The sequence below is a fragment of the Lygodium microphyllum genome, chromosome 14 (genome assembly GCF_053477565.2).
Source record: "Lygodium microphyllum isolate KBCC chromosome 14, Lygodium_microphyllum_v1.1.10, whole genome shotgun sequence".
Lineage (NCBI taxonomy): Eukaryota > Viridiplantae > Streptophyta > Polypodiopsida > Schizaeales > Lygodiaceae > Lygodium > Lygodium microphyllum.
This window is the reverse complement of record NC_141148.1, coordinates 144,395,980-144,420,761: the sequence shown is the minus strand read 5'-3', so window position 1 is coordinate 144,420,761 and position 24,782 is coordinate 144,395,980.

Here is a 24,782-nt window from a genome sequence, read left to right as displayed (position 1 = left end):
CCATGCCCAACGCCTCAAGATCTACGGATCGCTTATTGATTCCACAAGCCTAAAGACCTTCAACTCAAAACTGAAGACCTTCTACTCAAAGACAAGGATCTTCAATCAAGGCAACCGATTTTCAAGGCAAACAACGTTTGGGGGGTTTCTCCAAGAATAAATCCCTCCAATACCATTCTCCTAAGGGATTGCTTATTGATCAAGCGTTTATGTTGACCAAAGGATAACTGACTACCTATTTTCCACCAGCCAATTGGAACCTCTATCAGCCGTTCGCAGAATGGGAGCCACAATTATGTGTGAAATCCCGAGCATTTTCATACATCTAAAGCACGCCGAAATCTCTCCTGGTCATCGTCATCAAACTCCATCACCTCTCATTCACAAGCATCAGTGTCATCTACCCACCAGTTCCACCTAGCAATAGCATCATCTATCCCACTACTTCCCACCACAGTGCCATGGGACTGGCACTTGGCTAGGAGGGAGGTAATGTTTACCGCAGCACAGAGGAGCGGGAAATGGAAAAAAGGAAATAGCAAAAGGCGCAGGACAAAAGGAAGAAAAAGGCGCCTTAACCGGTAATCAGACTCTGAAAAAATTAAAAGCACGGGCACGACCCTCAAGACGTCTTAGAGTCGCCCAAGGAAAGTAAAAGAGTAAAAAGCGCACCATTAAGTGTGAAAGCGCTCCCGAATCCTTGTAAAAGAGCGCCAGCCTCACTCCTGTGCAAATTGTATGCATTAGTTGGGAATATGATAGATTAGAACGGTGGGAAATGAGAAATGGGCCTAGGCTAATGGCCGGCCATGTAAAAAAGGGGAAAAGGGGATGACCGCCCAAAAGGGATTTAGTGTTTTGTATATAAAGTTGAAAAGTGAATGAGAAGCTCATTCTTGTGTGTGGCCAAAGCTTCTTCTTCTTCTTCTCTTGTTTCTTGCCTTCTTGCTTGTGCTTGAGAGAGGGATTGAGAGAGTCTGAGGGAGTGAGGGAGTGATTGTGTGAGAGTGAGGGATCTTGGAGAAGAAGCTCTCCATCTTCTCTCTTCATCTTCCCCTCCTCTCTTCTCTTCTCTTGTCTCATGCGTGGCTATGGAGGATGAAGCTCATGGGAGAGGGATTGAAGTTGCTTGAGCTTGCCTCAAGGATCGTGGAGCTACCGGTGTGCAAGAAAGAGGAGGGTACTCGATCGAGCATCAAGGTAAGCTCACTACACCTGTAAGGTAGGTATTGCGTGTCGGCTATGTGAGAGGTAGCCATGGCCGCTCGGTTCGAAACACTTGAGCAATAAGTGGTCCGTAGGTCTCGGGGTAGAGCTTGTAGCTCCCCTTCAGAAAATCAAATGGTGGCAGATGGCCGAGCTAGAGTTTTCCTAGATGAAAAATGACGTTAGGAATCCAATACAAGTCTCAGATCTCAATTCCGAGGTCGTTTGATCCCCCATTTAATCCCTACAAGGTTCGGGGTTGTGAAGCGGCTACTGGATCTGGAAGTTGAGAAAAGCGTGACGGAGCCCAGATTTGTAGATTTCGATGCCACGGAGCCAGTCATCCAATCGAATCGCGAATCGGAGTCCGTTTGCACCCCCAAACATGCTGAAAACCCTTCCATAGTAGTGTGAAAGTGGTTTTTTTTGAAGTGGACATTTTATAAATGAAATGAAATGAAACTCTAAATGATGAAAACATGCAAAAACATGTCGTGATGCAGGGAGGGGCGTTTTTTGATTGATGCCCCATTTTTTGGGGATGTATATGCCTCTTGGATACTCAATCATGTAGAGAGAGAAGGGAAGATCCCTGATCCATGCAGAGAGGGCAAGATTTTGATGGTAACCATATGCAATATGATGAACGGAATGAAATTTTGGTTTTTAGTCTTTCTCTCTCCTCCCTCTCTCTCCTGCATAGAGGCTATTCATGTGCAAGAAATCAAGAAGAAGAGGGGCTGAAGAATGCTTGTCCGGCTGTGATCGGATTGCTTCAAGATGAAGAGGAGGCTGAGGAAAGAGGTTTAGCATTGAAGAATGGTTGCTGATCAGTCTATGGGCTGCCCAGAATAAGTATTAAAAAACCCGCAACATGCAAGACACGCGGTATACTCCAATTTTATAAAGAAATTTGCTTGTTTTTGTTATTTCATGGTCCAAATGTTGTTCATATGTGATGAATTTTTGTTTGAACCTTGTTTGCATCATGGTTGAGGGCTGGAATTACAAAAATACAGAACCTGTAATGATTTAGAGCCGTTATTAATTCTTTAAAACTCACAAAATGTCATTTTTAATGAAAATGAGTGGTTTTTTTCGATTTTGAGTTGAGGAAAAGGAGTGAAAATGGAACAAAATCCGAGAAAATGTTAAGTTTCAGTCAAAATAATAAGCCAATACAAATAAATCAGAAAATACTTATTTTTCATGAATAATAAATAGGAAAAAATAGGGAAAATTGGGGTTTTCGCGCTCAAAAAATATAGAAAAATAAGATTTATGTATGTGAATGTTTGGTGAGGTTAAAGCATGGGATTAAGCCTCAGTTTGGCCTTGTACTTTGTGTTATAGTACGTGTTTATTGCTTTTTATATACAAAAATGATAAAAAACAACCATTTACACCTATGCACCGTAGCAACACCTAAACGGTAAGGGGGCGAGTGAAGTTTGTGTAACGATTTAATTGCTGAAAAGATACAAATTCTGATTCCCCTCTTTGTGCATAGCATTTAGGGACCGTTCCATAATTAAATTTAGGCGATTAGTAGCACGGAAGTTCCGGTGCTAGTCCCTAGAGCAGCGCAGCACGTAACGCTTAGTTAAAATGCATAAAAGGGCTATTTTTCGCACCTCACAAGGCTGGTTTTTAAATTATAAAATGGTTGTACACAATACTCATACACTTTGCATCAAGCATGCCATGTGGTATCTTCTGGAATGCATTGCAATTGATTGATGAACTTTGACCAACGCTGAGAGGACAGGAAACCTAAGCTGTAGGTTTAGACGAGTGCTTCCATTGGGGAAAGTTTTGTGAGGCAAATCAAAATCTCCTGAAACATTGAATTAGGAAAGAGTGGAGTTTGTGCAAATGTTATATGTGTTAGTGACGCATCTTGGGGCCAATCCATGAGGTGTAGGAGAGTCGCAGTGGAGCCATGGCAATCAACCGAGAGGTGCTTCCCTATGTGTGTATTACGAGGCATTATGCCTATATGTTATTATTATGAGGAGAAGGGAAGGTGAACGATGGACTACATATTGGATACAAACGTAAAATTGTCATAAGCATTTAGTGCAAAGTGAGTTTTAGACACTCCTGGCCTGCGAGGGGCTGGGTTGTTTGTCGTATGCATGAGGTCCAGCTAGTGCCATAGCCAGTGCCGGCCCATTTTAGGTCCCATCATTGGTGCATCTGCCGGGAGCTACTTATAAGTGGCGGTCTCCGAATCTAGGTTGTAAAGGGACCTAAGTTTATAATTTCCATTAGGAGTATGCTAAGCTAACCATAAAATGGGGTTTGTTCAAGGATGGAAAACCTTAGCTTTCCTTATACAAAACTTACTGATGGACTTAGTTAGTTATGTAGAGCATGAGTCCTCTATAGAAGATCATTTAGGTGATGAGAAGAGTAACCAGTTAGTGGTTACCCCATCCTCTAATGCAATGGCATGGGCTGAGGTTTGCCTTGGTGTAGTCTCTACCCAAGAGAAATCATGTATAACCATCCATCAACCTAGAGGGCATGGGAACAAGTATGTCGGAAGCTATGTTAGTCATGGCATCAACAAGTGATTATGCTAAAGCCATAGTGCCATGGAAAAAATTCGACACACAATGGAGTGCAGTTATGGCTGAAACATCCCATGTGGTGGGGCATCATGCCAAAATTTTAAGTATCACAAGGATGTTAGAAGCCCTAGATGTAAAGGGAAAACCTTTGCTTAAAAGACATGGTCCCTAGGTCCTAAGTGCTAAGGATAAATTTGCTTTTGATGAGGGGCAGAAGCTCCTAGATAAAGCCATCATGGAACTGCCTAGGAAGGGGCAAGATACGGAGGATCCTCTAGGAAAGGATCGGAATGACATGCTAAGAGCTATAGGTCTCCCTATACCACTTTATCAGTTGGTAGAAAGGGACATTAAGAATGATATTAACCTCCCTACACTAGTAAAGGTGGAAATGGAAGAGGTTGGAGACCCTAAGACACTAGGGTTAGGCCATGATTACGAGGATTTTAATGGCCCAGTGTTGATCCCGAACGAAAGGACTAAATGCCCTCCTCCTTATAGGGATCTCCCAGTGTTTCATGGGCTGGTTAATGAGGATTCGATGGTGCATTTACGAGAATATGGCCTAACTTACCTTGCAAATGGGTTCAATGATATTTATCAGATGCTCGTATTCTCAAGTACCCTAAAGGGAGAGGCTAGAAAATGGTACTGGAGCCTCCCAAGGGGGTCTATTAAATCCTTTGAGGAGTTGAGTGATCAATTTTTAGATGAATATGAGAAGAAGGTGCCTATGACCCAAGTTTTAGGGCAGCTGATGGAGATTAGGCAAGAGTCCTATCCTTCTGTTAAAGAATACGCTAGAGCCTTTGATGATATTCTGAGGCTTTGGCCAAGAAGAGCTACTGCATTGCCAGGTGATGTGCTATGTGAGCTCTTTTTGAGTGGCTTAGAGGTTAACATGCAAATCCAAGTGGGATTGCGGAATCCTAAGTCGTTAAGGGAAGCAAAGATGCATGCCATTGATTATGAGGGACATATTCAGAGATGTTGGGAAAACTTTTGGAGTTTCCCCCGCTTAGTACAAGTACATCCTAGCTTCCAACCATTTCTACAAGGAGACAACTCACTTGTTGATACCAAGGCAGCCTATGAGAGGAACCTTGGTAGCCAAAATCTCCAAGCAGGAAATGGCAATAGTAGGGATAATATACCCCCTAGGATAAAAAGATTCCAAGCCCAGTAAGTCCCATCAAGGCTGGCAACACTTCCATGAGAGGTAGTTGTGACGGTGGAATTGATAGAACCATTAGGTCTACAAGCTTAGATGAGCATTCTATGAGTGGTTCTAGTTGTGCTCCTAGTAAGGCTCTTGAGAGACCTTTCCAATTTATAGATGAATCATGCTTTCGAGTAGATGCTATTCCTTTTAGTAAAAGTATGGTTCCTATGGCTAAGCAGTTGTTGCAGAATGGACAAAGGCAAGTAAAGACATCTCATATGAAGAAGATGCAGCATGCCCAAGGTCCACCTGTACTAAATAGAAGCCAGTAATGGTGATAAATCCACTATGAGTCCATTGGACCAATGTGGGTAGATGAGGCAGTCTGAGAATATGAAAAGGAATATGAGATGGGTTTGGAGGCCCAAAATCCCTAAAAATATTGTTGGTGTGTTAGATGAAGGGCCAGGAATTGCATGTGGACGTGCTTTGATGAATTCCCAAGAGGATGCAACTAAAGGCCATAATGCGACATCTGAAAATAGGGACCGCCGCCTTGAGATGCATCTATGTGATGGGTCTAGGCTTGAAGCTCTGTCTAGTTTGGATTGTATCATTGACATATGTAATGGTTCAATTAGAGAAGAGTTGAATGATCATAAATCCATGATTCTCCATGTAGGAGGAGTTGCTAGAAAGTTGGGACAAGTGATCTGTTTGAATGACGACCAAGGGGATGAGATATATCAACCTAATGATGTCATTCATTCAGCTCATAATACCCAAGAAGAGATGGTCATTATTACTGAGATACCAGTAGAAAGACTTGGGCTAGTGAATCTACAAAGAGCATAGATCAAGCTTTTAGCTGACTCGCATGAGTAGCATGAGGCTAGTCCTCCTATTTTATGCTATCCTGATTAGTTTGATAGGATGTGCTGTATATGCCTTGGAGATCATATATTGCATGGATTAGAATGAACTATCCATTTTAGGCCAAGAGGGCCAGTTGCTTTAAGTAGTTAATGTGTTATTTCTTTAGGCCAAGAGGGCCCTTTGTTTTCGGGTTTTAATAATGTGTCTCTTTAGGCCAAGAGGGCTAACTAGTTTGCAGTGAAATGTGCTATTTCTTTAGGCCAAGAGGGCCCTATCTTTGTTTGGTGGAGATACGTTTAATGCTTTGTTGTTTTAGTGATTGCACCATACAGGTTGATGAAGTCGCTGGAGGGAGCCTTTGCTGCAAAGCTTCTTGTGGCCATTCTAGGTGGCTTCGTTCCCTTTCCTCGTTTTTTTCCTTTAAGCAATTAATGATATATGTGTGTGTAAGGGTTACTTTCTTTTGTTTGTTGGGGACCGGTAGTCAAGGCATGAAGTCCCAAGTTTAGGCTCTGTATGTTTGGGGGAGGTCTGAGTAGTCATTGCCTCCTGTGCAAGGCATTATCAAGCATTGAAAGACCTGTTTTAGATGGGAGTTCTAGTGACCCTGTTCTGCGGACCTACTAGGTGGCTGTTCTAGGAGTTCCTACTAGTTGTGAGGCAGTTAGAGAAGCCTACTAAACTAATGATGGAAAGAGACAAAACCCTAAAGATCTAAAAGACAATATATGAATATACGGAGGTGTGTAAAAAGGGGTTCTAACCCCTATAAAAATAGAAAAGGAAAGAAAGAAAAGTCCTTGAGCTGTTGTTTATCCCCTTGCGAAGGCTTGGTCGGTTCTTGGGGATGAGACAAGATCCGGGGCTGATGCCTTATCTTCCTAGGGGTGGCATCTAGCTGAAAAATAAAGAAAATAAAAGAAGGTTGGAGCGAAAATAAAAGTGAGTGTTAGAAAAGGATTAAGTGTTGCCTTGCAAGGGCTTGATAGGTTTTTGGGTACCGAGATAGAACCTAAGGCCGATGCCTTGTTCTCCTTGGGTTACTATGCTCAGCTCCCTCCTTTTTACATGCCCGAGTATGGAAAAATAAAAACCTAAAAGAAGAGGAATTGTGCTGACCGAAAATATTTCTTGATCAGGCTATAGGAGTCCTCACCTAGGAGGAGCTCTTGGTTGAGTTATCCTTAGTTAGGTAGGTAGTTCAGACCACCACTTAGGGCGACCTCTTTGATAGTTCTTTTTAGTTTGGTCGTGTTGGAGCAGTTGGTTAGTGACTGGCTTCGGGCCTTCTATCAGACTATGCTAGGTCTACTCCTCGTGGATTTCATGCCTTGGTTTTGTTATGGGGTAGGGTATGAGCTGTGATGTGTTTTGTTGTGTATCTATTTTGTATCAGCTTGATGCTCCTTTTTGTTGTTTCTGTGCAGATCTATTCATGGGATTCGATGGGTTGAGTCGCCCTATCCCGTGGTCGCCAATGAAAGATGATTTTTGATGTCGAGAAGTGCTTAAAACTAGCCAAAAATTACAAATATCAGGGGAAAAATAGACTTCATCGAAGGCGGCAGTGGCAATCAGTATGATTTTAAGCAGCAAGTCCCTAAAGCGCTAGTGCTAATTTTCATGGACAATCAAACGATGGCAGATGACCGAGCTGGATTTTCTCTAGATAAAAAATGACGTCAGGAATCCAACGCAAGTCTCAAATCTCAATTCCGAGGTCGTTTGATCCCCCGTTTAATCCCCGCAAGGTTCGGGGTTGTGAAGCAGCTACTGGATCTGGAAGTTGAGAAGAGCGTGACGGAGCCCAGCTTTGTAGATTTCGATGCCATGGAGCCAACCGTCCAATCGGATCGCGAATCATAGTCCGTTTGCACCCCCAAACAGGCTGAAGACCCTTCCATAGTAGTGTGAAAGTGGTTTTTTTTAAAGTGGACATTTATAAATGAAATGAAATGAAACTCTAAATGAAGAAAACATGCAAAAACATGTCGTGATGCAGGGAGGGGCATTTTTTGATTGATGCCCCATTTTTTGGGGATGTATATGCCTCTTGGATACTCAATCATGTAGAGAGAGAAGGGAAGATTCCTGATCCATGCAGAGAGGGCAAGACTTTGATGGTAACTACGTGCAATATGATGAAGGGAATGAAATTTTGGTTTTTAGTCTTTCTCTCTCCTCCCTCTCTCTCCTGCATAGAGGCTATTCATGTGCAAGAAATCAAGAAGAAGAGAGGCTGAAGAATGCTTGTCCGGCTGATTGCTTCAAGATGAAGAGGAGGCTGAGGAAAGAGGTTTAGCACTGAAGAATGGTTGCTCGGCCTGTGGGCTGCCCAGAATAATTATTAAAAAACCCGCAACACGCAAGACACGCGGTATACTCTAATTTTATAAAGAAATTTGCTTGTTTTTGTTATTTCATGGTCCAAATGTTGTTCATAATTTTTGTTTGAACCTTGTTTGCATCATGTTGAGGGTTGGAATTAGAGAAATACAGAACCCGTAATGATTTAGAGCCGTTATTAATTCTTTAAAACCCACAAAATGTCATTTTTAATGGAAATGAGTGATTTTTTCGATTTTGAGTTGGGAAAAAGGAGTGGAAATGGAACAAAATATGAGAAAATGTTAATTTTTAGTCAAAATAATAAGCCAATACAAATAAATAAAAAAATACCTATTTTTTATGAATAATAAATAGAAAAAATAGCAAAAAATAGAGAAAATTTGGGTTTTCGTGCTAAAAAAATGAAAAAATAAGATTTATGTGTGTGAATGTTTGGCAAGGTTAAAGCATGGGTTCAAGCCTTAGTTTGGCCTTGTCCTTTGTGTTATAATACATGTTTATTGCTTTTTATATACAAAAATGATACAAAACAACCATTTACACCTATGCACCGCAGCACCTAAATGGTGAGGGGGGAGTGAAGCTTGTGCGATGATTTCATTGCTGAAAAGATACAAATTCTGATTTCCTTCTTTGTGCATAGCATTTAGGGGCCGCTCCATAATTAAATTTAGGCGACTAGTAGCACAGAAGTTCCGGTGCTAGTCCCTAGAGCAGCGCAGGCACGTAACGCTTAGTTAAAATTCATGAAAGGGCTATTTTTCGCACCTCACATGGATGGTTTTTTAATTATAAAATGGTTGTGCACAATAGTCATACACTTTGCATCAAGCATGCCATGTGGTATCTCCTGGAATGCATTGCAATTGATTGATAAACTTTGACCAACGCTGAGAGGACAGGAAACCTAAGCTGTAGGTTTAGACGGGTGCTTTTGTTGGGGAAAGTTTTGTGAGGCAAATTGAAATCTCCTGAAACGTTGAATTAGGAAAGAGTGGAGTTTGTGCGAATGTTATATGTGTTAGTGACGCATCTTGGGGCCAATCCCTGAGGTGTAGGAGAGTCGCAGTGGAGCTGTGGCAATCAGCCCCGAGAGGTGCTTCCCTATGTGTGTTTTACGAGGCATTATGCCTATATGTTATGGGATCTCCCTCTGAGGAGAAGGGAAGGTGAACGATGGACTACATATTGGATACAAACGCAAAATCGTCATAAGCATTTAGTGCAAAGTGAGTTTTAGACGCTCCTGGCCCGCGAGGCCGGGTTGTCTGTCGTATGCATGAGGTCCGGCTAGTGCCATAGCCAATGCCGACCCATTTTAGGTCCCATTAGAATAGGCAAGTCCAAAACTTAGAGGTGAACCTGGAGTCTCGGTCACACTGATTATGCTCTTTGGCAATCCATGTAACCTAAACACTTCTTTAATAAAGACTCGAGCAATGTCAGATGACTTATAAGTTGTTTTGACCCGGATCAAGTGTGCAACTTTTGTCAATCTATCAACCACTACCATGATGGAATCATATCCACCAGTACTATTACGTAATTCAACAACCAAGTCCATACTTATTGACTCCCATTTCATTTGTGGAATGTCCAAGTGTTGTATTTCTCCAGGCATCTTGATCCTTTCAGCCTTGACTCTTTGACAAGTCAAACACTGAGCTACATACTTTAATACATCCCTTTTCAATCCAGACTAGTGATAGCTCTTACAAACTGTGTTGAGTGTCTTGGCATACCCCGGATGTCTTGCAATGGGGCTGTCATGTGCTTCCCATAAGATCTTGGCCTTCACTTCTGGTCCTTTTGGGACACAAAGGTGATCATGGTAATATAGACAACCATTTCTAGCATGATAATCCTTAATCTTAGACCTTTCTTTGTCAGAGCTTCCTCCTTGAAGTATCTTAGCCATGAGTCCTAAGAAATAACTTGGCGTACAATCTTAAGTACAAGGTTACCAGGTATGGATACGGTTCTTAAGCTTCAAACTTTGACAATGCTGTTAAGAAAGGATTTTTGGCTTAAGGCATTTGTAACAGCGTTGTCCTTCCCCTGGATGATATTTAATTTCAAAATCAAACTCTTGAAGTATCTCTATCCATCTTCTTTGCCTCATCAGCTTGGGTGAAGATCCACTTAAGACTTTTATGATCTGTCACTAAAGTGAATTTCCTTCCCAATAAATAGTGTCTCCATAGTTTCAAGGCATGGATTACTATGACGAGTAACTCAAGGTCATGACTGACATAGTTGGACTCGTAGGGCTTCAATTTTGTGAAAGTATAGGCCATTTGTCTTCCTTCTTGTAATAACACCCCACCAATTGCAAGTCCACTTGTATCAGTGATCACCTCAAATAGTTAATTGAAGTCAATGAGTTTTAGTACAGGTGCAGTGGTTACAACTTCTTTAAGCTTATCAAAGTTTTCTTGATGCTCAATGATCCAAATGATTACTATATTTTTCTTCAAAAGATTTGTCAAGGGTGCAGCAATGAGGGAATAATCTTTGATAAAGATTCAGTACCATCCTGTCAATCCCAAAAATCATCAGATTTCTTTTATTGTCTTAGGTATTGGCTATTCTAGGATATCTTTTACTTTGGTAGGGTCTACTGAGATTTCATTAGCAGAAACAATGTATCCAAGATATTTCAATCCTGTCAGTGAGAAATATGCATGTACTCATCTTGGCATAGAGCTAATTTTCAAGGAGTGTTACTAGGGCGATTTTTAAGTGACCTTCATGTTCCTCTATTGATTTGGAGTACACTAGTATATTGTCAAAGAATACTAGCATAAAATCATCTAGATATGGTCGAAAGATGTCTTGCATAAAACGGTTGAATGTGGCTAGAGCATTAGTCAATCTGAATGGCATGACCAAAAATTCATAATGACCATACCTAGTGATGAAGGTAGTCTTTGGGATATCTTGTTCCTTGATTTGGATTTGATAGTATCCAAACCTTAGATCAATCTTAGAAAAAACCTTGATTCGGATTTGATAGTATCCAAACCTTAGATCAATCTTGGAAAAAACCTTGGCTCTATGTAGGTGATCTAAAAGTTCATCTATCATGGGTATGGGGTACTTGTTCTTGACCGTAACCTGGTTTAGTCCTCTGAAGTCAATGCAAAGTCTAAGTGTTCCATCCTTCTTTTTCTAGAAGCGGACATGCACTCCCCAAGGTGAATTACTTGGGCGGATAAATCCTTGCTCTATGAATTGCCTCAATTGCTCCTTAAGCTCAATAGCTTCAGGAATAGAAATTTTATATAGTCGTTTTGATACTGGTTCGGCTCCAGGAACCAATTCTATTTCATGATCAACCTCATAATTTGGAGGCAATTGAGTCAGTTCTTCTAGAAAGACATCCTTGAAGTCATTGATCCAAGAAGGTAGTGTTGAGATATCGAGCTCCACTCGTGATACGCCAGGGTGACCGTTGTGTATTTATGTCACCGACTTGTCAGTTGCAGATGCGGTTGGTACACCGCCCCTGAATAATAGCTACATGATAGCTATCCTTATCTACTCTAGTTCGTGGCTCAGTTAGTATGCCACCTTAGTTAGTTGAGTTTGGTTTTGAGACCCATATCTAGGGTTCTTCTATTTCTTTGTACTAGAGTTCTTTTGGCTTACACAACTAAGAAGAGGAAAACTGTTTTCAGCCTCCATCCTTGTGTGTCTTCCCCCATTGTGCAAGCAAGAAAGCTACAAGTGAGACTCCTTCCTTCTCTCCCACAATCTTGACATGGTATCAGAGCCTTGTTCGTGGTAAGGAGCTCAAGAAAGCAAGCCAAGCTCGCGGTGTTCTGGTAAGAGGAGCAGTGTTGCTTTCATTTTCTGTTTTGGGAGCAGTTCTCTGCAGGTAGCACAGCCGGAAATTGCAGGAGTGCATTGTCTCAGGTTGAGACGCCCTTCGCATTGAAGCAAGAGGGCAGTATATGCTGCGAGAGAGAGCTTTAGCCCTTGGCGACCCTGTTTTTTTGATTTGAGGCCATTTCGGGGCCTGTTTTGGAGGCGGAAGTTTTCTGCATGCACTCAGGAAAAGGCCCAGTTTTATGCTGTGCAGCCACTGTTCTACAGGTCGGTGAAAAGTTACTGTAGAAATTGCATCGTATGCTTGTGTGCAGAGACATTGGGAGTTACAGAATCATCCCTGTTGCCTGTTTAAGCAAAATCGTCACTAGGAAGTGACTGTGTGGTCAAATACCACTTTCGCCAGTTTTGCAGATTTGCCCTTGTGAGGGTGAAGCTGTGTTTTTTGCAGTGACAGAATTTTTTGCAGTATTCTGTAATGGCATCTGATTCTTTCTCACAGATTGTCACTGAAAAGCTTGACAAGAACAACTTCCAAGCATGGAAGTTTAGAATGACGAATTTCCTTATGGGAAAAGGATATTGGGAATTTGTTGCAGGAAATGAAGAAGAACCAGTTCTTCCTGATGTTCCCAATCAACAGCAAATGCAGGCATTCAAAGCATGGCATGAGAGAGCCAGGAAAGTTATGTACTGGCTGTCTATCAGCATTTCAGACTCTATGATTGTGCATATTCAGGATGCAAGTACGCCAAAGGAGGCATGGGATACTCTGTCAAAGATGTATAGCACAAATACGCAAGCCAGGAAAATGCAGCTCAAGCAAGAGTTGCACAATGTGCAAAGAGAAAATATGAGCATCAATGACTACCATATGAAGGTGAAGAAGATTGCAGATGCACTTGCTTCCATTGGGTCGCCAGTGGAAGATGATGATTTAGTTTCCGTGACCTTGAATGGTCTAGGAAAGGATTATGCACAGTTTCGAACATCCATTTCCGTTCGTGAAAGATTTCCTGACTTTGAGGAGTTGATTGCTCTTCTAATTTCTGAGGAGCAGAGAAATGGTGGTGCATCTTCTTCAGGAGGAACTTCAAAAGAAGCTGTCTTCTACTCAAATGCTGGAAGAGGTAGAGGCAGAGGTAGAGGAGGCCGATTTGGAGGCCGTGGTAGAAATCAGAATATGCAGCAAACTCAAGAAAACCAGTCCTATGGAGGAGGACGTGGTAACTCTAGAGGCAGGGGGAGCCAAAGAGGTCGTGGTGGATGGCAAAGAGGCCAAAATGCAAACAGTAATGTTGAATGCTACTACTGTGGTAAAATGGGTCATATCGCTAAAGACTGCTATAAAAAGCAGAATGACATCATGAATGGAAAACTGCAACAAGGGAATTATGCATCTTCTAGTAGACAGGGTGATGACAGAAATGAGCATTTGTTCATGGTGCAGCACATGAACAATTCTGTGACAAATGTAGAAGAAAGCAATGAGGTATGGTATGTTGACTCAGGTGCATCAAACCACATGACAGGTCATGCAGAATGGATGGAGGATGCAAGGAAAATGGAAAAACCAGGATTTGTGGAGACTGGTGATGATACTGCACATCCTATTGTGCAGATTGGAAAAATTCCCTTGTCTATGCAGGATGGGAAAAAGAAATACCTGTCCGATGTATTTCATGTCCCGAATATCACCAAGAATCTGGTTTCTGTTGGTCAAATGGTTGAACAGGGCTTGCAGGTCAGATTTAATCCTCATGGATGCTTTGTTGAGGATATGAAAAATAAAGGTCGCTTGATAGCAAAAGGAAAGAAGAAGGGCAGAATGTTTACGTTGGATGCAGACATGTCTGAATTGAGTGCAGCAATGTTTGCACATGGGACCAGTGTAGTTGCAGATATTGATATCTGGCATAAACGCATTGGTCATGTTAATGTACAGCGACTTAAATCAATGCAGGCCCAAAATATTGTTGCAGGATTGCCAAAATTCAAGGTTGCAGAAATGCATAAGGTATGTGAAGCCTGTCAGTTTGGAAAACAGGCAAGGAAACCATTTCCTAGACATGTTCAAGAGAGTAAGAAGCCATTGGAATTAATCCACTCTGATGTGTGGACTACTAAAGCTGCATCTCTTGGAGGCTGTCATTATTTTGTCACTTTTATTGATGACTATAGCAGAAAAGTTTGGGTGTATTTTATGAAAAAGAAAAGTGAAGTTTTTGGGCATTTCAAAACTCTTAAAGCTATGGTTGAAAAAGAAACAGGTCTGCAGATAAAATGCCTAAGGTCAGATGGAGGGGGAGAGTAACTCTCAAATGAGTTTGCAAGGTTCCTGCAGGAGCATGGCATAAAGCAGCAATATTCATGCAGTCATACCCCACAACAAAATGGAATTGCAGAAAGGAAAAACAGGCATATTGGAGAGGTATCTCGTGCCATGCTCAATGAAAAAGACTTGCCAGATTTTTATTGGGCTGAAGCAGTTGCTACAGCAGTCTACATAATGAACAGGACTCCCACTGCAGCAATACATGGAATGACTCCAGAGGAGAGGTATACTGGTAGGAAACCAGATATTTCTCATTTGAAAATTTTTGGTTGCATTGCCTATGTACATGTGCCAGATGAGTTGAGATCCAAGTTGGATCCAAAAGCTGAGAAGTGCATCTTTATTGGTTACTCTCTGCAGCAAAAAGGGTATAGATGCTATAACCCTTCTACTCGTAAGTTTACAGTGAGCAGAGATGTTGTTTTTGATGAGATGAGTAGCTGGTATAAACCAGTAAATGTGATTGATGATGTAGATGCACAAAATGGTAATGCTGCACAGAATTCACAGCAGCAATCACAAAATATTAGTGGACCTGGAGCGTCTTCTAGCAGTGGTTCACATTCTTCGCCATGGACAGGCAGATTGAGATCAGGAGAATCTTCTCAAAGCAATGCAGATAGTGGTATACAGGTATCACGAAAAGGAAAAGAGAAGGTTGATCAGCCCATGTTTGATGTGAATGCAGGTCACTCTTATGTGGATGGTGAATCCAGTGGCTCAGAACAGAGCATTGATGATGAGTTGGGTATTCCTTCTATTGTTACACCTGGAGTAAGGAAGACCAGGGATGTTTTGAGAGTACCTGGGAGTGAACCCACTTTGCGCAGGTCTACCAGAGTTAGGTATCCTGTGGATAGGCTGAAATATGATGGATTTACAGCCATTCACTATGCATATATGGTCAAGGTGATACAGGAACCAGAACCCACTTCTTTTGAGCAAGCCATGGGAAAAGAAAAATGGGAGAAAGCCATGGATGAAGAAATGGATGCCTTGGAAGCAAACGCTACATGGGAATTGGTACCTTTGCCTAAAGGTAAGAATGCAATTGGCTGTAAGTGGGTTTATAAGGTGAAGCACAATGCTGATGGTTCTGTGAACAGATACAAGGCAAGATTAGTAGTCAAGGGATATGCACAAACATATGGCATTGACTATGAAGAAACATTCAGTCCGGTTGCAAGGATGGCAACCGTAAAAGCAGTCATTGCTATGGCTGCATCAAAGGGATGGTCTTTACATCAGATGGATGTAAAGAATGCCTTCTTGCATGGTGATTTGCAAGAAGAGGTCTATATGGAGCAGCCACCAGGTTATGTGCATGCTGTTCATCCTGAGTTTGTTTGCAGGTTGAAGAAAGCCTTGTATGGCTTGAAGCAAGCACCTAGAGCATGGTCTGACAAGATAGGACAGTATCTTGTCACTATTGGCTTTCAGATTTCTAAGGCAGATTTCTCACTTTATGTGAGAAAAACAGAGAAAGGTATTATGCTACTTGCCATTTATGTTGATGATTTGATTATGACAGGTGACAGTGATGAAGATATACTTCATGTGAAAATGCTATTGAAGCAAAAGTTTGAGATGAAGGATTTGGGAGAGCTGCGTTATTTCTTGGGCATTGAGGTGATTAGATCACCAAGTGGGATACAGCTCTTGCAGAGGCAGTATGGATTGGACATGCTGTCCAAATATGGGATGACAGGCTGTAAGCCTATTTCAGTTCCTTTGGAGCAGAATGTGAAGCTGAGCGCAGATGCAGGTGAGCTTCTGGAAGACCCTACTATGTACAGACGCATAGTAGGAAGCTTGATTTATATGACTATTACCAGGCCAGATTTGAGCTATGCTGTTGGATTGGTAAGTCAGTTTATGCAGGCTCCAAGGAAACCACATTTGGATGCGGCTAGACGCATACTCAGGTATGTGAAGTCCACATTGCAGTATGGACTATTTTATGAGACTAGGGTTCAGATACAGTTGCATGGATACACTGATGCTGATTGGGCTGGTAGTATTTCTGATATACGATCTACCAGTGGATATGTGTTCTCTTTTGGGAGTGCTGCAGTCACTTGGAGCAGCAAGAAACAGCCTACAGTTGCCTTGTCGAGCACAGAGGCTGAGTACAGGGGTGCAGCAATGGCTGCATGTGAGGTAGCTTGGTTGCATAAGCTACTTTATGATATGCATCAGTCTATAGATGGGCCAGTTGTCATTTATTGTGACAACATGAGTAGTATACACTTGGCAAATAACCCAGTCTATCATGCTAGAACAAAGCACATTGAGGTGCATTATCACTATGTGCGAGAGAGGGTTTTACTAGGTCTTATTGATCTAGTTTATGTCAGCACAGAGGATCAGGTAGCTGACATATTCACGAAGGCATTGGGCGCAGAGAAGCTGCGCAAGTTCAGAGACCTGCTTGGTGTGCAGGAATTGGGATTGAGCTCGAGGGGGAGTGTTGAGATATCGAGCTCCACTCGTGATACGCCAGGGTGACCGTTGTGTATTTATGTCACCGACTTGTCAGTTGCAGATGCGGTTGGTACACCGCCCCTGAATAATAGCTACATGATAGCTATCCTTATCTACTCTAGTTCGTGGCTCAGTTAGTATGCCACCTTAGTTAGTTGAGTTTGGTTTTGAGACCCATATCTAGGGTTCTTCTATTTCTTTGTACTAGAGTTCTTTTGGCTTACACAACTAAGAAGAGGAAAACTGTTTTCAGCCTCCACCCTTGTGTGTCTTCCCCCATTGTGCAAGCAAGAAAGCTACAAGTGAGACTCCTTCCTTCTCTCCCACAATCTTGACAGGTAGAGCGCCTTCATTAGTCTTTTCGACCTTATTCAACTCGATCATGTAGTGAGAGAAAATTTTAAACACCCATAAAGTGCGGGTTAGGAGTGGACTAGTGCAAATTTTAGGCGGGAATTTAAAGTTGACGAAAGTGGAACATGAAGATTCGACAATTTTAGAGACCAAGGAAGACGGAAATGCAAAACTTCAACCGTTGCGGTGGTTGCTGATTTTTAGTAATTTTTTCAATAGCTGGATTGAAGAGGGACAATTTCTCGGCCCCGTTCACAATGGCAAGTCACACGTGTAGGATTTTTCAGATTTGGATTCGAGCACTAGACAGACGAGATGCAAGAGGCCAGACAATGACAAGATTGAAATGGACAAAAAAAACAAGGAAAAATTGGTCATGGCCCTGGGGGGGAAAAAATTGACCCCCAAACTTAAAAAATTTGTGTGATGGGGGGGAGGGGGAGGGGAGACCATTTTGAAATGGCGCAATCAGCTAGCTCCCGCCGCCCCCTTGGACCAATTTTTTGGAAGAGATGGCTATGGAGGTTACAAGCAACCCTTGCAATAGATGAAGACAATGATCTTCTCAAATGTTTTGCTTTATGTCACCGGTTGTAGATCGGAAAATGGCTGCCCAGTGGTGGATCTGCAAATCTTGTCTTTCTCTCACTTCCCTCCTTTCTCCTCTTGAAGGTTGTTCTTCACACGCATGAATCCATGGAAGAAAGGGAAGGAGTTGGATGTGAGTTGCTGATGGAATAATTGTACCAAAGTGGAGTAGATCATAGATTAGAATTGGAGTGAGCGTCAGCGGCCATAAATGAGCATCACTGACCTCCCAACCATTATATACGAGCCTCCAAAACCAAGTTTCTATGCGTAAACACTCATTTCATTCGTTTTATAAAGGATGTTTGATGGAATTGCTTGTAAATGGATTCCTTTGATTGATAATGCTGAAATTTATTAGAAATCTTGAAGAAAACTAGAAAATTTAGTCATTTAACAATTTATATCAAAACACACAAAACCCACAATTATACAATTTTCATGGAAATGATAAATTTTGGGAGTTTTGTTTTGTGATTTTGGGATTCATATCTATTAGAAATGAATACAAAATCAATGTTCAATAATTGTGATCAATCCGAACCCATAAATTGGAAATATAAATTTTTTTATCTAAATAAATGAAGAAAATAGTAAGAAAATTGGAAAAGTTAGTTTTTGCACTAGAAAATTAAGGAAAAATATGCTTTATGTTTGTGAGTCTATGGCATGGTTGTAGCATGAGGGATAAGCCTCAGTTCAGCTGTGTCTTCATATTAAAGCCCGTTTTTACCACTTTTTACAAGAAAAACCCAAGGAAAACCCGCTCTTTACACCTATCAACAAAGCATAACCTAAACAGTAGGGGAAAACAGGGGTTTTGATGTTGATTAGTTACTAAGAACATTTGAAATTCTGATCTATTTTTTGTGCATACCATATAGGACGTTTATAAATTAAGTTTAAAAGGATTAAGCAGCACGAGGATGTTCAGTGCTGACCCTTAGCAAATGAAGCATGATGTATAGGATGAAATCATTAAAAGAAATGTTTGTTGCACTTCACAATGCCGATTTATGAATCATAAATTGTTTGAGCACTATGGCATTCAGAGTTGCATTGTGCATATCACATGGTATAATCCCTGGATGCATTGCAATTGGTTTCTTATACATATGACTCACATCGAGTTGTAAGATACTAAGCTATAGGATTAGGCATTTGGGTTCCTTGGGAGGCTTTTAAGTGAGGAAATATCTTATCTCTCCTGGAATGTTTTAAAATAAGAGTGGAGTTTGTGACGCCTGTGTTATTTGTGTCAGCAGTGCATCGAGGGGCCAATCCCCAAGGTGTAGGAGAGCTACATTGGGGTCACGGCATTCAGCCAAAGGGGTTCCTCCTGTTTGTATTACGATGTATTTTATACCAATCTATGTGTAGGGACTCCCTCTAAGGAGTGTGGGGAAGTCTTAATCATTGGGCTACAATTCAAACCAAATGCAAGATTGATGATAACAGTTAGGGCAGTGTGTCCCTTATATGCTCCTGGTGGCCGTGAGGCCGAGGGGTTGTATTCTTTGAGTATAGAGAGGCACGGCTAGTGCTTATAGCCAGTGTAGGGCCTGTTTTAGGTCCCGACATATAGATTGGTTGACCTTTCTTCAATCCTTTCTTGAGTCATCTTTCCTTAGCTAGTTGGACTCTAGTTCTTCCAGCTTTTCCATATGCCTTTACGATTTCTCCTTCCAAGTCTTGAAAGATTATTTCCTCTTCTCAGCACATAGAATCTGGGCTTTGTTCTTCTTGAGCCAACCCATTCCCAGAACGCAATCGTAGCATCCTAGTGGTAGGATTTGGAATTGTACTTTAATTGTACGGCTATCTAACTCAAATTGAAGTTTTGCTACAGTTTCAATTGAGGCAATTTCCTTTGCGCTAGCCAATTTTACTATCATTTTCCTTGTCTGCCTAGATTCTAGATGCAATCTTTTAATTGTTTTGCATGCAAGAAAGGAATGAGTGCTACCACAATCAATCAAGATTATAAACGATGTACCCTTGTAAGTAGCTGGAGATTGAATTAATGAACATTGGTGGTCCGCTCCTTTCCTTTCCGTGGCAACATGAATGAATCCTCTTTCAATTTCTTTACCTAATGTGCATTCCTTGGGCTATCCAATCATGGTATTTACCCGGGCACCAGCTACTCTTCCATATCCACTGCTTGGGTTGTTGTTGTCATTCCCTCGGCCTCTTCCACCAACCCGGTTTGTGTTAGGATTTTGAGGATGATTAGGACAATTTTCCCTTATGTGTCTAGTCCTTCCACACTGGTAGCATTGCTTGTTGCCTATCCCATTTTGTCCTTGGGTGATTGCATTAGCTCTATTGTTCCCTCTGTTATTGACCATGTTGACATCACAGTTTGGGTAGCCCCTTCCATAGTTATTTATTGGGCAGTTCCTTTGGCCATTTTGAACAATTTCCTTGGCCATAGGTTTTGCTCGCATAAGAGAATCTTCAAGAGTTGTTGGTCTCTTTGATTCAAGGTGAGCGTCCAAGGGTGGATTTAGTCCTGACATAACCTTGCAATTTGTTGAGACGCTATCATTGGGGGTGCATATTTGTGCAAACTCACAAACTTAGAATAGTATCCTTCCACAGTTAGGTTCAATTACCATAAGTTGTAGAATTCATTCATCTTGATGTAATGAAGGAGACCTATCTAATCTAAATAAAAGAGAGAGAGAGAAGGAAGAAGACTGCAGAAGAGAGGGAAGAAGAGAATAGAGGAGAGAGAAATACTAGGAGAAGAGAGAGAAAGATGTGAAGAGAGAGAGAAAGAGGAGGGAAGCCATGGAAGCTGGAAGGAGGGAGAAAAGAGACTTGATTATTGATAAAAGCTGATGCCCAAATTGGGTCTCTCAACACTTTATATACCTTATCAGTATAACTGGGTATTCCCATGCTAACCCATGTCCTACCCGTCTATGCACTCTTTTACATTCCATCCCGACCCTAAAGGTTTTTGCCCTCAAAAACAAAAGAGGACTTATGGCTCACAATGAAAAAAAGGGGGGGTTGCAGAGTACTACTCTGCTCAGCATTACAAAGGAGAATATTGGTATGGGGAAGTACAATCTCATGTGGAATTGGGGCATAGAATTGTGTATATGACATGTGCAAGTTGATAGCATATGAGTTTGGCCTCCAATTCTTGACAATTAGGGGCTGACAAATAGTGGACAACATGCTGTCCAGAATAGGCCTGCTGGAGAAAATTGGTCATAACTTCCTATGGGCAGCTCTGATTGAGTCGTGTGACATGTCAAAACGAAGCTCATGAAGCGTACTTTCAAGCCATATAGGTGACACTTGACTATCATTAATGCAAGGTAAAAACTGTTCTAAAATAGTATGCTGTCTGTAAGTTGTCTGCATTTCAGAGACTGGGGCAAATTTAGCTACTACTCAATCAAAATTGCATCCTTGAAGTAGGGAAAGAATTGCACTGGTGAAATGCTAATCAGGATAGGGCTTTTCCAAGACCATTCTTTTCCTCAGGATCAAATGGATAACTTGCATAGTAAGCATCAAGAGCACAAGGGTCATCCATACAAGCATGGGTCACCATACTACTACCGGGGTCAAAAGGATAATTGTGATCCAATGCATCTGTTGTATCATAGAAGAAATTCATGGTGTCATCGTCAAGCACTGATGGTGGCACAAGATCCTTATCGACCCATATGGCATCATGCATTGACTTGTCCATAAACTCATTGGGAACCACTAGGTCAAATCGGACTGGAGCAAATGAGGCTGCAATCATTACAGCATTCACTGCATCGATCCCTAGGCATTTCATGTCTATGAGTTTCAAATGTGTGGCTATTATTGGGCATTCAAAGTTAAGGGCCTTGGGCTGATGGGGCATCTGCTCATGAGCCTGTAGCAGTGAGATGCTCTCATCATGGCATCGTTCTTGAGAAGTATCATGTGGCTCATAAGGATGCGCATGTTGCTTATAGTAATGATCAAGTGGCTGATGATATCGAGCACTCCATTGCTGATAATGATGTTGCTCCCCATGTACATACTCATATACATTTGCATGATGTTTTCCATGTACATTATGCTATCTAGATGATTGTCCATGTATGTGACCAGAATGTAGTTCATAAGAACATATATAGTCATCAGATGCATGCTGCTCAAAATATTCACACTCATCATATGCATGTTGACCATAAGTAGGTGCATGCACTTGCCTTTGCACATCAAACCCATGCCAATGGTCATGGTACTCATAATGTCCGTGAGAATGCCCATACATGCCTTGCTGACCAAAATGTCCATGGGTGCCATGCTGCCCATGCATTACATGTGGGCCAAACTGATTATTAGGGCCTTGTTGCCCAAAATTCCCATGCTGTCCATGTGCACCTGCATTAGGGCCTTGGTGCCCAAAATTTCCATGCTGCCCATGCAATACATGCAAACCAAACTGAACATTGGGTCCTTGCTACCCAAAACTGCCATGTGCATGCTGCCCATGTGCTCCCTACATACTATGCTGCCCAAAATTTGCATTTTGCCCTTGCATATAGCTTCCACTACGGGGGAGCTGCTGTCCCAAGGATGGGCTAGAAGGGTTCATCATGGGTGATGGGAGAATGTGTTCATCATGTTGCATAGAGGGCTCACCCAGCTCATAGGTGCTATGGGGAAAGCCATGGGTGCCACCAAAACCTTGTGGGCTACGCTTGGTCTCCAAGGTAGGAGGGGGGTTGGCCTCATGGAGAGGGACATGCTCCTTGGGCTGAGCCGAGGAGGGTGCGATGACGGGGATAAGGGCACCCATGCACTCGATGAGTAAGTCCATCTTGGCCATCATCTCGAAATGACACTGATCTTGGTGGGTTTCCATCTCCATATGGTGTTGTTCCAACTCTCAATGCTGGTCGACATGATGGGTCTCATGTTGGCATAGTGTATGGTTAAGCATAGCCAAGCGGTCCATCTCAAGGGCACCATCTTCAAACATGTCTTCACGATCCTCTTGGGCTGAGCTAGGATCATTAATTGAGGCACGGGAGTCCCTTATTTCACGTTGGAAGTCCTCTCGGGCCTTTGCTTTTCCCTTGTGGCCTGCCATCCTAAGTGTAGTCCACTAGATCCCCTATTATAGAATTGGTAATATCTTGAGCTAGGAAGCTCCGATCGCCAAAATTTCTGATTCAAATTAAAGCTCTTGATCCCCTCTCTATGAGGGTATGTAAAAATATCTCTAACAATAAATGATCAGGTCTTTTCTATAATTGACTTTTGTGGGCTGACTGTGTAGGATTGTTGCCTATCCCACAGTACCTCTGAGCACAAAATTGGGCGTATCTCCCAAATCTCATAGCAGAATGCAGAGATTTTTGGTTCAAATCGAAGGGGACGATGCCCTCTTTGAATTGAGCTATGGGATTTGCACTCAATCACACAATAACGCTTTGCTATAATTGATTTTTGCGAGCTGACTGTGTGGGGTTGGCTGTCTGCAACACCCTACAAGAACTCCTTCAATGAGCATACATTATCCCAATGCTGAGGTGCTTATTGTCAAGAATCGCGTGGTGGAGGGGGTTGCTCAAGATGATGCGCCGAACACACACAGAATGCACAAAGAGAAGCTCACTCAAGAGACAAGAAGAGAGATGGAGGCCAAAACGTTTTCTTGCTGATTTTTTCTTCTTCTTCCACCCTCTTTACAATGTACACAAAGTATAGATAAGATACAACATAAAAGGAAAGTAACCTACTAAGTCAAACAATGCATAACCGACCACACTAGTCGACTGGCGCTATAACTATGCCAATTGTAAATAGGTGTAACGACCTGAATATAATAAGTAATGAGTCAGTGGCCATGTGAGATGCATAATGACCACCGATGTGCTAAGTGTAGACGTGTGGACCCATCTAACCAGGCGGTCCATCATCCATGTTCACATGTGTTGAGCTTGCCATCTCAACACTCCCCCTCAAGCTCAACTGCATCTCTTCAACTCCAAGTAAGCTTCGAAACTTTTGAAGCTTCTCTGTACCTAATGCCTTCGTGAAGATGTCAGCTATCTGATCCTGTGTGCTGACATACACCAAGTCAATCTCACCTGCTAGTACCTTCTCTCTCACAAAGTGGTAGTGTACCTCAATATGTTTTGTCCTGGCATGGAACACAGGGTTCCTAGCCAACTGTATACTACTCATGTTGTCACAATAAATGACAACTGGACCTTCCACCTGCACATCCAAATCAGCCAATAGCTTTTGCAGCCATACTACCTCACATGCTACAACAACAGCACCTCTATACTCAGCCTCTGTACTCGACAAAGCAACTGTAGATTGCTTTTTACTGCTCCATGCAACTGCTGCACTACCAAGAGAGAACATGTATCCGCTGGTAGATCTTCTATCAGACATACTACCAGCCCAATCTGCATCTGTGTATCCAAATACCTGTACATCTGTACCTGCCTCATAGAAAAGTCCATAATGTAATGTGGACTTCACATATCTCAATATGCGTCTGACTGCATCCAAATGTGGCTTTCTAGGTACTTGCATAAACTGACTCACAAGACCAACAACGTAGCTCAAGTCTGGCCTTGTAATGGTCATGTAGATCAAACTCCCCACTATCCTCCTGAACATAGTAGGGTCTTTTATCTCATCCCCAACATCAGCACTCAGCTTTACATTCTGCTCCAACAGGACTGAAAGTGGTTTGCATGCAGTCATACCATACTTGGACAACATATCCAAGCCATACTGTCTTTGGGACAGCCATATACCATCATCACATCTGATCACCTCAATGCCAAGGAAGTACCTTAGCTCACCTAAATCCTTCATCTCAAACTTCATCTTCAAATAGCCCTTGACTTCAGCAATTCCACTATCACTATCACCTGTAATAATCAAGTCATCCACATAGATGACTATGATGACCAAACCTGCATCTCCCTTTCTCACATAAAGTGAGTGATCAGCATCAGAAACATAAAAGCCAATATTGACAAGATACTCT